Source organism: Pogona vitticeps, chromosome 1, assembly GCF_051106095.1.
Source record: "Pogona vitticeps strain Pit_001003342236 chromosome 1, PviZW2.1, whole genome shotgun sequence".
Classification (NCBI taxonomy): Eukaryota; Metazoa; Chordata; class Lepidosauria; order Squamata; family Agamidae; genus Pogona; species Pogona vitticeps.
The window spans coordinates 238,155,214-238,166,673 of record NC_135783.1 but is presented as its reverse complement, the minus strand read 5'-3'; positions in this window follow the sequence as shown (position 1 = coordinate 238,166,673).

Sequence of the window (11,460 nt, the reverse complement as noted above, 5' to 3'; positions counted from 1 at the left end):
TTAAGCATGTATGTATGTATGTATGTATGTATGTATGTATGTATGTATGTATGTATGTATGTATGTATGCATGCATGCATGCATACATGTATTAGAGATAGGGGGTTTGTATTCGTATATGAATATGAAGCCCCGTGGCACAGGTGGCCATCCTGATTACCTCCCATCCCCATACCCCACCAGACCACTTATCACATGATATGTGATGTGCATTGCTGACACCATCTTCTGCACCCAAGTGCAGCAGTAGCTCAGCTGCCGCAGCCACGCCTCCCTACTTGCCCAGCCACTCTGGCAAGGGGGCGAGAGGACAAGTCTGGGCAAGCAGGAATGCGGGACTGCAGCACTTGCGCTATTACCGTGATTGGGGTGCAGAAGATGTAGGTGGCCACGTATGCTGTGTACCGTGTGGAAAGTGGTCCTGCAGGGTCTGGGTGTGGGAGGTAATCAGGCCAGGCACCTGTGTCACTGGACTTCGTATTTGTATACGATATGAAACCCCCATCTCTGATATGTATACGTATACCACCCCATTAGTGCAAGCATTTCTCTGGGAAGTTTACAGGTTAAAACCTAAACCCCACAGAAGCCCACATAACAAAATACATTCAACAATACAGCAATCTAACAGGTCTAAAAAATGTAGGTCTAAAATTTATAGAAAAAAGAAAAAATAACATTAACATTAACATCATCCAGAAGAATCAGTCACTGAAGGCAGTTTTGAATAATTCTGTTTTCATCAGTTTCCTCCACATAAGGAATGAAGGAACCTGGTGTATCTCAGCTGGCAACTTATTCCGAAGACTGGCGGCCATTACTGAAAAGGCCTGATTCCTTGTTGTTGTGTTTTTCTTTTTTGCCTACTTCGGTGTGGCCACTTTTAATAACATGGACTGAAAGGAGCATAGCTGATTTCTAAGAAACACATCTTGACAAGTATTTGTAACATTGGGGAGCCACTGAAGACTGGGAATAGATGATTGAATTTACTAATCCCAGAAATCAGTCTCACTGCCGCATTTTGGATCTGCTGAAATTCCTTACTCTTTTCAAGGGAAGCCCTACCTACAGAGCATTACAGTAGTCTATTTTTGAGATTACCAATGGATGAACTACTGTTGCTTGGCATATCTTATCCTGGTAGGGCAGCAGCTGGGCAATCAACTGGAATTGATGAAAGGCACTCTTGGCTATGACCAATATTTCAGCCTCCATAGAGAGTGATGGGTCCAGGAGTACCCCCAAAATCTGGACCCAATTCTTCACGGGGAGTGTAACCTCATCAAGGCCAGATAAGTTTCCTTCTAACCAGTCTGATGATCCTCCTAATAGTAGGATCTCCATTTTATCTGGATTCAGTTTCAGTTTTTTGGCCCCCATCCAGGTCATTATTGATGCCAGGCTAAAAAAGAGGTAATAACTTTACAGTGTGCAAATGCCTTTTCTGCATCCTCAGGTCTTACTAACTGAAAATGAACCCATGAAACCTTGACTAGACAGTGCACTGGACATCTCAATCTGTTTTCAATCTGGTATAAATGAAGAATCAAAGGTCCCCAAAGGATGCATTCAATCTTGGATCTGAAATGGGCTGCCAGTCAGTTGCAATTCTCTATGTTCGGTTGGAATGTTTGTATCTCTTCAGTATTTATAATGCTGTGGACAACTTGAAACAATCCCAACCTGTTAGTTGGAGGCTGCATTAATGAGTTTGGTGTTATAGCCTCGTTTTGCCATCTTAAGTACATTACAACATTTGCTGGACATTTCCCTGACTGCAGTGAAGCTGTACTCTATGGGAGATTTCCTCCATCTGCCTTCTATACATTTCCTTAATCACTTCATTGCCCTCAACTCTTCTGTAAACCATGATGAGGGTCAGTCTATGCAATGCATAGGGCATTTAGGAGCAATTGTGTCTACTGCCTGGGTCACCTCTGAATACCAGTGGGCAACCTGGGCTTCAACAGGAGTGCCAACCAAATCAGCCAGAAAACTCCCAAGGGTATTTGGGAAAACAATTGAACCCATCAGTCTTTGGAGATGGATCATTTTATTCAGATAATCTTCTCCCTGCCCAGATGTGTGCACCATGTCCAAGGGGTGCCCTGACACATGTGTAGGAGCCACAGCATGTTGGGACAAACCCATGGAGGCCATAATGTCCATGAATTCCAAGGCTGCTCTGGCAACATACATCTCCACATGGATATTAAAGTTCTCCCGAAATAAAAGTCTGGGAGGACTCAACAGCACACCCAAGACAAAACCCATCAGCTATGATAGGGAAAGATTTAGGTCATGGAGGGCATGGTACACCAATGTGATTCCTGCTCAGTCCAGCTGGTTCAACATCAGATGAAGGCACTCCAGGTACAGTACAGTATGGGCCTAAATGGGCAGAGATCCTCCAGACCTTAATAGATTTCCTATGGACTATGGGCAACACCCTCTCCCTGCCTCTCTTATCTGTTATGACGCTGGATGGAATATCCGGGGGAAATATCAATGACTATGCAAAAGCCTTTGACTGTGTGGACCACAGTAAACTATGGCAAGTCCTTAAAGAAATGGGAGTGCCCCACCACCTTATCTATCTCCTGAGAAACCTATACGTGGGACAGGAAGCAACAGTTAGAACTGGATACGTCAAGGCTGTATATTGTCCCCCTGCTTATTCAACTTATATGCAGAATTTATCATGCGAAAAGCCAGACTGGAGGAATCCCAAGCCGGAATTAAGATTGCCGGAAGAAATATCAACAACCTCCGATATACAGATGATACCACTCTGATGGCAGAAAGTGAGGAGAAATTAAGGAACCTTGTAATGAGGGTGAAAAAGGAGAGTGCAAAAATGGTCTGAAGCTCAAAAAACCCAAGATCATGCCCACTGGTCCCGTCATCTTCTGGGAAATAGAAGGGGAAGATATGGAGGCAGTGACAGATTTTACTTTCTTGGGCTCCATGATCACTGCAGATGGAGACAGCAGCCATAAAATTAAAACATGCTTGCTTCTTGGGAGGAAAGCAATGACAAACCTTGACAGCCTCTTAAAAAGCAGAGACATCACTTTGTCAACAAAAGTCCACATAGTCAAAGCTATGGTTTTCCCCGTAGTGATATATGGAAGTTAGAGCTGGACCATAAAGAAAGCTGACCTCCGAAGAATTGATGCTTTCGAACCGTGGTGCTGGAGGAGGTTCTTGAGACTCCCCTGGACTGCAAGTAGAACAAACCTATCAATTCTAAAGGAAATCAACCCTGAGTGCTCACTGGAAGGACAGATCCTGAAGCTGAGGCTCCAATACTTTGGCCATCTCATGAGAAGAGAGGACTCCTTGGAAAAGACCTTGATGTTGGGAAAGTGTGAAGGCCAGAGGAGAAGGGGACGACAGGATGAGATGGTTGGACAGTGTCATCGAAACAACCAAGATGAATTTGACACAACTCCGGGAGGCAGTGGAAGACAGGAGGGCCTGGTGTGCTCTGGTCCATGGGGTCACGAAGAGTCGGACACGACTAAACGATTAAATGATGAAATGACTATAAATAAACTCAATGCAACAAACTGCACTCCTTATTTCGCTCCCCAGTAATCTAAACCAGCCCACCCAAAGTTCCATCTCAGAAAAAGTCCTCCAAAGCAAAACTGATGCTTTCAAAATGAGGGATTAAAAGAATAAACTAATTTACATTAAATAATTAAAATTCATTTAAGTTAAATTAGACAAGTAAGGCTTTGGGACTCTGTCAACAAAATCAATTAGTAACAAAGGAATGAGCAAATGAATCAAGGGCAAATGAATCTCCAATAACAAAAGTTACAGAAGTAACAACTAACAAATACTAGTGTTTCAACTCTCACCAAATTAAAAAGCAAAGCAGAACAAAAACAAATGAGGAAAGATAAATTAATAAAATAGCGATTAAAATCTCTGATAACTAAACACTTCTGCAAACTGCTGGCTTCAGCACAGTTAAGGTTTCGAAGGCTGTGACCTGTACGAAGATTAATGGCATTGGCAGAGGTTCTAAGAAATAGGATAGTTGTTCCACTTAGAGACCAACCAAATTCTGCCTCAAGTTTTTCTACACCATGGTTCACAATCAAGGAGGTAGGCCTTCACTTATTAATTATCCCTCTCAAAACATATTCTGATGGTGGGGATCACACCAGAACATAGAACTCTGTTCCCTGTGGCTACTCTATTGTTGCCACCATTGAATTGCATGATGAATTCCTGGGATAAGAAAGGAGTAAATCACGACCTTGACAATTCTGTCAGAGGTCACTAAACTTCCAAAAAATAATAACCACACGAGAAGAAAACACTGTGAAGCAAGATGGTAGGATACAAACTGCAGAATGTATGGAAGTTGGCTTTCTAATAAAGAAAATCAAAAGCCCATGAACAGCAGACAAAATAGGCATTTTGCGTAGTCATCATATTGTGAAAAAAAAAGCACTTGCAAACTTCTACTGTTTTTAGTTGTAGAGTTAAGTATATGCACATATCTTTAGCAGTGCAATTTCCCACAGGTTTACTCAGAATTAAGTCTTCTTATACAATAGTCAACAGAAGCTACTGTCAGTAGCTACAAGCAGCTTGGTCTGGATGAAGATGGAGGGGGATTTGAATGGAATACCAGTATCTTGCAAATAGTTGTTCCAGTTATGGTGGCGATGGGTGTCTAGTAGTAGCAGTCAAAAAACCAAAACAAAACAAAAACAGGAATCCCAGCTATGTTCTCAGGAATAAACAAAATTGTGCCTGAAAATACTTAAATCTAGACTGTCTTGGGTGTACTTCATGGAAAATCAATGTCCAGTAAAGTGAGGGGAAAAGTCATTCATGACCTACAGATATTAATGCAGACATCTGTGAAAGGTCCTGTTATATACAACTGTACGTACTGAGGGATTTCTACCACAGACAGCCATGATCTCTGATCACTTATTAATCTTGAAAGTTCAGGGAGAAGTGCACTTTCCCCCGATCAGATGAAGGGATGCCTTGATTTCTACTTGTTTGGAAATCCTGTAAAAAAACAAGTTTACAGCAGTTCAAATGAACATGTGCAAGTCAAAGGTAGAACTCCCTCTGGCCCCTAAACTGATGCCATATTCACCGATATGAAAGGTTTGAAAAGAGACTGAATCTCTGAAAGGCACCAGACTGAGGAAAATTGGCCCAGTGAAGTATAGTCTGCTTCCCCTTTGAAATACATCCAAAAGAAAAGCTTTCACGGAGCTGGAAAAAGTGTAGCCAAGGGCAACTCCAACAATCAGGGCCTTGGAAATCATCTCTGGGACAAAAAAAAATTTTTCCCCTCAAGAAAATAGTGCCAAGCGGGACATGAATGAGATTTCTTAAATGTGAGTACACCATAGGGAACGTGGATTATTCTTTTTCATCCATCTCAGATCACACAGGGTAATGTCCAGCAGTGCTTGGCTATAGATTCAGGGCAGGCAAAAGAAAGCATGGTAGAACATATAACTGATACACTTCAGTATTGTTTGATATGGCAATCCAGTACTTTAGATGACTTTCATCATGGATGAGGTGTTTTGATAGAGGGCACTTGCATCAGTAAATACTGTACATACAAACCATGATGGTTAAACTGAACCATGTTGTCTGGAGAGAACACAGATGCAGTGCTCTTCTGCCTCTTTTGTGGAATTCCTGGAAGGATCTGTTTGGCCATTGTGAAACCATGGACCACAATTTCCAGAACTGCCCAGCCAGCATGGCTATATTGTCTCTGTGACGCTTGGGTGTCATTGACATCTGTGATAGGTGGTTAGTTTAAAAAGTATCATTAAATCTCAGTTACACACAATAAATTATGTTGTTGGGAGACAGAGGTTGCCCCTTCAGAACTGAAAGAAGAACATTAAGTTGAGAGACACAGTCTTACTGCCTAAATATCCTTACTCACAGCAGTTGAGAGGCAGTGACAATTATTGGTCCAGAAAATGGCTTTTTATATAATTATGCACAATCTTAAAAGTTTGCCCCCCCAAAAGCCAAAGTTCTCTTTTCAAGTGGGCTGGCAAAAATAATCCATTAATTCAACCGTGCTGGAAAGTTAACATTTTTCCCTTCATTAGCAAGTTCAAAATTGCATTTTATTTCCATTTTGATGAGGTTTTTATGAGTCTGAAGACATGAAGTTGAACCCCATGAGTTTAATGGACCCAAGAAAGATTGCAAGATACAGGATTGAATTCAATGAACCGTGAGGAGTTTAGTAAATCAATTAATTTAACAAAATAATAAATTATTTTCCTTTTCCTCTGCTAGATTAGAATTGCAAAAAAAGTGGAAAATTTAACTTAATCCAAACAAACAAACAAACAAACAAACCTGTTCCTTTTGAATTCACTTTTTATTATCGCTAAACAGTCATCTTTGCTAAATATAGCATATACTAATAAAGGAGTTAGAAACTCTTGCATGTTTTTAAAGAAATCAGTATACAGTATTCAGTGTTCATGAAACTATTCTAGTAGCTCTTAATACTTTGCTGCTAAACCTCCAGACACAGCAAGGGACAGATAATTCACCAGGAATGTAAGTTTTAAAAGAACCTTTCTATAGTTCAAAAAGATCAATGCCAAAAAAAAGCATGTATATCAGTTATATCTGTACATTTACTAGGTACAGTACTTGATGACTCATAGTATAAACTTATTTCACTTAAATATATAAAAGTTGATATGCACACATGTAGATAAGTGCTGGATGCTGAAGTAATCAAATGATGAGCATGTATCTATGAGCTACATCGATCAGCATATGATCCACAGACCTCTAGACTAAATTTAATTGTTAACTCCAACTAGAGTAGACTCATTGAATCAGTGGTACTGAATCATTGCTTCAAAGGCCCTACTCTAGTTGGGATGAAGAACTGCATTTAACCCAATTTAATTTTCAGAAGAAATCCCGAGGAAAGCTCCTGTTAATATTCTATGTAATATAGCCACTTCGTAATAAAGCAACCATACGGTATCCAACTGCTCACTAATCTAGAGAACAGTGGGATCACCAAAAAAGACTGTGCTGATTGGTAAACCTCCAGACACAGAGTGGAGGCCTACATCATGCAAGCAAACATCTCTTCAGGGAATGTAATTATCTTCTTCTCTTGTCCCCACAGCAGCTCCTATGCTCTCTGAAAATCTGTGGGTGTCTCTCCAAATCTTTTGGAGAAGGCTTTGAGAATGCACATGTGAGTGGTCCCTGTTGTACCGTCCATGCCAATACCAGCAGTTTGCTTAAACACAACCATTTATTTCACCTCAGATGACAGTGTGGCCAACCAGGCTTAAATAATCTATGTATCAACAGAACGCCTAGCAACAGCTAGAGTCTCTGTTCCCAGCCACTCCAGAGGAAGTATTCAGGTCACGTGAGTAGAATACTGCCTCTTCCGCCAACTCTAGGACACCGTAGAGATGTGGGAGACAAGGTGTGCTGCAAGCAGGAGCACTGGAGGGACACCAACATCTGGATTAGTGCCAAAAACACAAGTAGGGAAACACCAAACAAAATGACCCAAAACACACAGGTGCTTTTGTGTAAAACAAACAGATTGGTTTATTAAAACACAAAAATGAAAGAAGCACCCCCCAAAAGAACCTATCATGAAACAAATATGGAAAAAAAAATCCCTCAGTGAGCTGCCTTCAGTGGTCCTAAGAAGAAACAGACCAAAAAGCTTTATTTTAATCAATTTCAGTTCCCGTAGGTATCTCATTTTCACTGAGTTCCCCCCCTCCTAGTGCTACCATGCATGCACATAGATCTTATGTGGGACAAGGGTCCTTTCTCTTGCTGTGTAAAAACAGAATTGGCACCAAACATTTTCTTTCACTGGCCAAATGGAAACCAAATGGTGCAATTTATCTGTGAAGATTCTCAGTCATGCAGGTGAGGTTATCTGGAAGCTGAGTCATGGCAACTGGGCTTCTTTCTTGTTAGCTTAAAATGTTTTGCTACCCCCTACCCAGCAGAAAGACCATTGTTAACAACTATTAATGAACCATGACAATGGGTGGAGAAGGACTGCAGAAGTGGGATTTTCACTCAACCCCCCCATCCTTTGTCCATCTTATGAGCCTATTCAGACCAAGGGGGAGTGAAACCAACATGGCGGATCTATCAGGGATCTCCTACCAACTCTCCTCAGACTGAAGAAGCTACTTGGATGAGTAGTGAAACATTTCCGCCTAACAAGAAAGAAGTCCAGTTGCCATGACTCAACTTCCAGACACACTGGTACAATTTATTTATTTTTTTTGTTCACTGCAGTCTCTATTTTCCCAAAGGATTCCTGCGATGGTTGGAAGACCCTCTGGAGCAGATGGGGGGCATGAGGGGCAAGAGAGTGGAGGGGAGAACGGGGAAGCCCTGTTGCACAAGCAGAACTCTATTTATGTACCCTTGGCTTGAAGCCATAATTACCAACTCAAAAGCAACAAATGATGAGCTTCTCTATATAACAGAAACATGATGCCAAAGAGCTACTCCCTCCTGTCACATCAGCCTGCCTCACAGCTATTCTTAAGACACATCCAAAATGCCAAGTGCAGGAGTACAGTTGGAAGAAATCTAACGAGATGTGACCTGTACAGGTTGAATGACTGAGCTGACATGATGCACTGCAACATGGCATGCCTGAAAATAATGGTTGAAAATTGACTTTTCCAAACCACTGCTTTGATTTGTCACAGCCTTGGCAATTCAATCCAAGATAAAGACAGTAAATAAAATTGCAGGTAAGATCAAGTTTTAGAAGTTCATCTGTGGATGGCTTCGCCTAAGCCGCTGAAGATCAGGGAAGTGAAAGAAATTTATTCTCAGATGTTGCAACACCAGATTAGAGGTAATGAGTTTTCGTGCCAAGGAGGGGATCCTTTCAGTGCATATCTTCTTCAACATCTCTAGATTATTTCCACTCAATTGTTTCATTTTTCATCCATTTTCTGGGGGGCAGTGTGACTATCTGGCAACTACTGTGAGATCTTAAAAGCCGGGAGAAGCAATTTAGGCTCGCCAGGAAAATCCTCTTCCCTGAGTGATGCGAGGTGACACCAGAAGGGCGGGGCAACTTCCCATCGCACCGGCCAAGACCAGAGGAAGATGCTATGTTGGAAACAGCCCACTCTAAGACATTTTGCTTCCTGAGGCTGAGAACATTCAGCAAGCCCACCCAACATGTCAGGGTTTACAGCACTGAAAGCCAGTGTGGACTACGTTAACACAGGAGGCAGTAAATCCCTGAAGCATTTCTCTCCCCTCTAGCAGGAATAAAAAAAAATTACAAGTGTGTCAAATGAAATAACTAATATGACACCCCAAATCTACTGCTTGGGTGGCTGCCTCACTCTGCGTAAAGGAAATGCTGGCCCTGGTGCAAAAGGCTTTTCTGTCTCTTAACGGCTTTTTATGAGCATCACGGTGGTTATGTCAAGCAATGGCATTTCCTAGGCAGGAACTGAGGCTTACTCCTAGCACCCACATAAAATGAACCAGAATGTCAAACATTTTTGTCAGCAGCCTATAGCATCTATGCCAACTATGACAGCAATTTAAATTTGAATGCCGGGATAATAACAACAATCTTAGAACTGCAGAGCTGGAAGGGTCCCGATGGATCATCAAGTCCAGCCCCTGTCAAGGAGGCACAGTGGGGAATTGAACTCCCAACCTCTGGCTTCATGGCTAGAGACCTAAACCACTGAGCTATCCAATGTTGTAGAGAGAAGTTCTTATCAACCTGGAACAAAGCTTCTGTATGGTCATGCCTTGGATCTTTTGCTCTAAACCAGTTGCCTTCGTTCCTCATTGCTAGCTTGATGGGTCTTTCTTTCTTTCCTTCCTAGCTTGCAGCCCCCTCCCTCAATTCAAAAACTTGCAGTGGGTTGCTTAGCTGTCCAGAGCAGGTTTTGTGGGTGGAAGGGGAGCAGAGGTTTGGGTGGGAAAATACCACCTCCTCAGTTCTGCTGATGCAATCTGCTATTAGTGAATCAATTTTATTGAATCCTGGCCCTTGCAAGCATTTCATAACTCACAACACCTCCATGAAAAGATTACAAGACCGGAGAGGCTTGTAAAGTTTAATTGGCAAAATTAACTTGGGCTTCTTCAACACACTTTTTCCCCCCTGAAGCTTCACTGTCAGGTCAGGGATCCGTATTCTTGAACATCTCCAAAGAGAAAATGTTTTTGATGGAATCTCCATTGCTGTTGAGCCTACTGTAACTACAAAAGATTGTAACTTAGACTCTGTCAAGCTGCCAATGTGATGATAACGTCATCATATTTAAATGTCAACCTCCCCACTTACAATAACTGCATGAATATATCTCGTTCATTAGCACAACAGTCATCGTGAACCTTGCATGTTCTTAACTTTTGTTATTTTGTGCCCCTCCTTTTTAAAACCATCTAAAAACTAAAAACAAACACACAAAAAGACAGGGACAGTGAACTCTAGCATTGCTTCATGTGTTGCAGATCAAACTCGGTTACTGAGGAAACCATTAGCTTTACAAAATATTCAGCCGTCAAACTGCAGTGAGGAGAAAGGCACTCCCAATATGTCAGCAGAAAAATGGCTGGAATATTTCATTTTGCTGTAGTTTTCGATGAAGAATTGCTTCATTCTTGCCTCTCAAAATCTTCCTATTTTTGCAGTCTTGCAGTTTCTCTTTTTGAACATGATTGTTGTTTTAACCTCTTTGACGCTGCCTTCATGCCCATTCCTTCCCACCTCCCTTTGTTCATTTTGCTACCTTTGTGCTGTAGTCTCAAGACCGTGTGGGTAAAGACTAAAGACAGCAAAACTCAGGAAGTTACATGTACTTTTTAAAAGTATGCATGAGATTGTATAAGGGACAGGATCTTGATCATGTCTCATTTTAATCTGGAGTATAACCTTTCAGACATTGTTGGATATAATCTCACCTGAGGCTGTTGCAGTCCAACCATATCTGGAGAGGCACGCTTTTTCCACCCGTGTTTTAGTGATGCCAATCAATCAATCAATCAATCAATCAATCAATCAATCAATCAATCAATCAATCAATCAATCAATCAAAAATGAGCAAGAATGAAGAAAAGGTTTGCAAGAGATTAGGGGCTGAAGTCAGTGAGGAAAGAATTGGGGAAAACTGAGAAGCTGAGGAGTGCAAGACAAGTGAAGGCAAATTTCTAACAAAATGAATCCTACTTGTCTTGAACTTACAGCTAAGCTGCTCTGTTACAAGGAGTTCAACTTTCATTTAACAGCTGAGTTCATACAACCTCTTTCTGCAATCCTGTGCATTTTGGCTTGCTTGCTTGCTTGCTTGCTTGCTTGTTTGTTTGCTTATTTATTTATTTATTTATTTATTTATTTATTTATTTATTTGTTTGTTTGTTTGTTTGTTTGTTTGT